Here is a 3714-nt window from a genome sequence, read left to right on the forward strand (position 1 = left end):
GGGGAGAAGCCATGTGCAGGGGGTCTCTGTCCAGGGGAGGGGTCTTTCAGGAGGTCTCTTGGTCTCAACACAGTCAAAGACAAAAGAGGCAAGATTAAGATTCCCATGAAGGAGGACTGAGGAAACCAACAGGACCAAGTAAAGGAGGTCACAAGGGAATGGACACCACCTCCTTTGAGCCCTAAAAGCCCCAGGCTGTGTCCCTCTAGCTAAGCCTTGTCCTCAGTTGCTCTGTAGGGTTCTCAGAAACTTGAGGAACTCGAGCTGAGGAGAGCAATTGAAGTCCTCAGCTCAGTAAAGGGAGAAATTGGAGTCCTGGCATAAGTCAACGTGAACAGTGGATGGGAGGACCTTCAGCAGCCTCCTCTATGGAACTAAAGTGAGTATAGAGAGGCCTCCTTGCTTTGTTCTCACTGGGAGACCGCAGACGAAGGTAGCCGGAAGTCACGCCCCCTTACTTCCTCTTCACGTGTCGGCTGGCGGTGAGGAACGCCGCTTGAGTGGGTCAGGCTGAAGTAAACTGAGGAAGGTGTGAAGGTCGCGGGTGTTTCCACGTGCCAAGGTAAGATTTAAAATAAAACTGAGGGCAGCACCTACCTCAGAACAGAGGAGGTCCCGTAGATAAGAGCCCTACACCTCCTTCTGTCCCAACGCGCCGACCACCGGGCTGTGGGCCAGATCCTAACGCACACTTAGTGCTCGGGGACCTGATTGAAATGAAGGCCTGACTGCCCAAGGGGTAGGAGTAGTCAAACCTGCCCGTAGTTGAGAAAAGACCCCCAAATGAGAACTTAAAGGAATCCACCACCACAGAACAGGGGTACATACACTGAGCCTCAGCCTGTCTGTCCTAGGATGTCCTGGGAAAGAGCATCCAGAAAGGGTGCTCGCTGACTTCTGAGGAAGATTTCGCACACCCTATAGGGTTTCAGGGGAGAACCCTGAGAGAATGTTGGCCTTTTTCCTGTCTCATGAAAGAATTTGTGCCACAGTGTCTAGGCCCTATTGTCCGTTCTGGAAGTCCTATTCATTAAGTGTCTCTTCTCTTTTGTTCCGGAATGTCACATAGAGGCGAGAATTTGCTTGGAAGGAGGCAGCATCACATAGGTGACTGCAGAGAGCATTTTACTAACCAGTATCCACCTGAGGACCCCATGGAAGGATTGTGGGACTAAATGACTGCTGAGAAAAAGGATCAATAGATCCTTTTTCATGTTTTCAGCCCTGGGAGAACTACTATAGAGATATTATGGTTAGGAGGTCCCCCCTTTTCTCCTGAGTACTCTTATCTAAATAGATTAATAAGGTGAGCAAATGATTCCCAGGTCCTACCAGGAGTCATGGGGTTATGTCCAAAAGGAAAACACACTACATAAAAGTGTGGACCAAATGATCACAGGAACACTTGATAAACCCAAACAGAGATAGCCAGTGAGAAACCCTCTCACTCCTCCATGGTGTTCACTGGGAAGGAGATCTTATTGTGAGTCACAAGGATAAGTCCCAGGCTTTGTGGGGATTCAAGGTATAGACCCACAAGATAGCATCAACGGTATAGACCCTTGATAGCATATTCCAAAGTAGTTATCAGGGTTACCATGAGACTCTGTCCTGCCTCCTCAATCATCACTGTTATGTATCTGCCAGGAGGAGTTCATAGGTGGGACAATTTCAAGTAATCTATTTTGTTATCAGGATGGTGTGGGCCTCGGTGCTGGGTAGTGAAGGAAGGTCATGCCTGGGTACATAAAATATCCAAGGTAAAGAGCATTAGTTAGAACTGAAGGAGCCACACATCCCAGAACACAGAGAACACCACAGTGTTCACCAATATTTTCAGTTTGGGGAAGCCATCAATCCTAAATTAGGACACATCACATCCTCTGTGGTGGGCTTTTGGGGAGTGCATCCTTAGCATGAGGTGATACCATCAAGTCAGCAGACGGATGGAATCTTCCATAGTGTCTGGAGCCAAGGTGTATACATTGAGTGATGGTAAAAGGGACACCCATTCCAATACAGTTGGAATGATCTTCATACAGATCTTCATAAGTTTCCCTATGCCACTACATTCAGCCCATTGAAGCCCAAGGTGGGAATGCTCAGAATCCAACACTGTCCCTTCATCTTCAAGTGTCTGAGGGAAGTAAATATCTTGGTCTCAATGAAAGCCTCATGTCAAAAAAGGGGTAGGTGTACAATGGGTGCCAAGAGGCAAGGTGAAGACATGAAGTTATGATGTAGTTATGTCTCATCATTTCCTTCTTGGTTGACCCCAGGATTTGATGCCCCTTTTCACAAGCCACCTCATTAGGTATGGGGGAATGAAGCCCAAACAGTAAACTGAACAAGGACTCTCAGTCAGGGCTCTGGAAACCACCCATCACATAAGATGAGGGCTAACAAATTGCCCTACTTAGCCCTGCTATAAGATGTGGTAGGACTAGGAAAGGACTGTCAGGCTAAGATATTTTATTACATTATTCTCAGGAGAATGTGAGTGTAGAGAGATAAATATTTTGTTTGGGGGTAGTGATATCAGGTCACAGATAATGGCATTGTTCAAGGGTAGTGGCTTAAGTGAGGCTAATGAGAATACTCGCCCCAGAACAATGTGATCTCAACAGACCCCTGTGCCACTATCACGCTAGCAAAACTTGAGATCAAAATGGTTGGATGGATTGTCCCCTTGATCACACCTTAGGGGCCACAGGAAAAGGACTCTTTAGCATGAGGAGACATCATCAGGACAGTAGAGGGGAAAAGTCTCACACAGTGTCATGAACTGAGGGGTAGACTGCAATTGAGCAAAGAATTGACCATTCCCCTGGGTCTAGATCAAAAGATATAAACAATTTCACTCAGAAAAAAGTGCAGTAGGGGAGGGGTGGCACGTGTGGCTCAAAGGAATAGGGCACTGGCCCCATATGCTGGAGGTGGCAGGTTCAAACCAAGCCCCAGCCAAAAACAGCAAAAAAAAAGAAAAAAGAAAAGAAAAAAAGAAACTGCAGCAGGGGAGAAGTTTATGTCAGCATTATTGAATGGGGAGGGTGACCTGCCAAGGTAGTGCATAGATGGCATCTCCACCCCTGAGGCAGTGAGAGACTACTTGTTTATGAGGCTCTGACGGGGGCAGGCACATTCCACAGGTTCCCTGTTAGTTTGAGGTTCTTTGGTGCAAACTTCTAGGGGAGGAGGCTAGCCAGAACCTTTGTGTTTTTGTCTTAGAAGGAAAGAAGAAAGGAGAAAGTTCCCCCTCCCCGTGGCTGTATTAGTCCCCTCAACATTCCGGACTCTTGTTTAAAGGGGCGAGGGTCTCTCTTCAGAAACTCGTTCTGGTTGGATAATAGGGCAGTAGTTGTCCTAGGTGGGATAAGTCAGATGCTGGTAGGTCTGCGTTGGTTTGGGGTGTGTTGAGAGAAAGCTTGGGGGAGTAGCAGCTATTGGATTATAACTGTGGCTGAAATCTTATTTACCCTGTGTTGAATAACTGAGTGCAGGCATTGGATGACACAGGGGGCAATGCTTAATAATGGGATTGTCGCAAGGGGGGTGAGAAGGGTAGAATCCAGTGTTCTGATGACCTGTCAAAACCAGTTCTTTCATTTTGAGATCACAAGTGGGCAGCTTGTTCCCAGACTCTGGTGATGCTCTCTTAGGCCAGACCAACCTTGTTGTGGAGAAATAGCATGGCTCCTGTAAGAAAGTGTGAAG

The sequence above is a fragment of the Otolemur garnettii genome, unplaced genomic scaffold (assembly GCF_000181295.1).
Source record: "Otolemur garnettii isolate 467f Iridium unplaced genomic scaffold, OtoGar3 scaffold00289, whole genome shotgun sequence".
In the NCBI taxonomy this organism is placed as follows: Eukaryota; Metazoa; Chordata; class Mammalia; order Primates; family Galagidae; genus Otolemur; species Otolemur garnettii.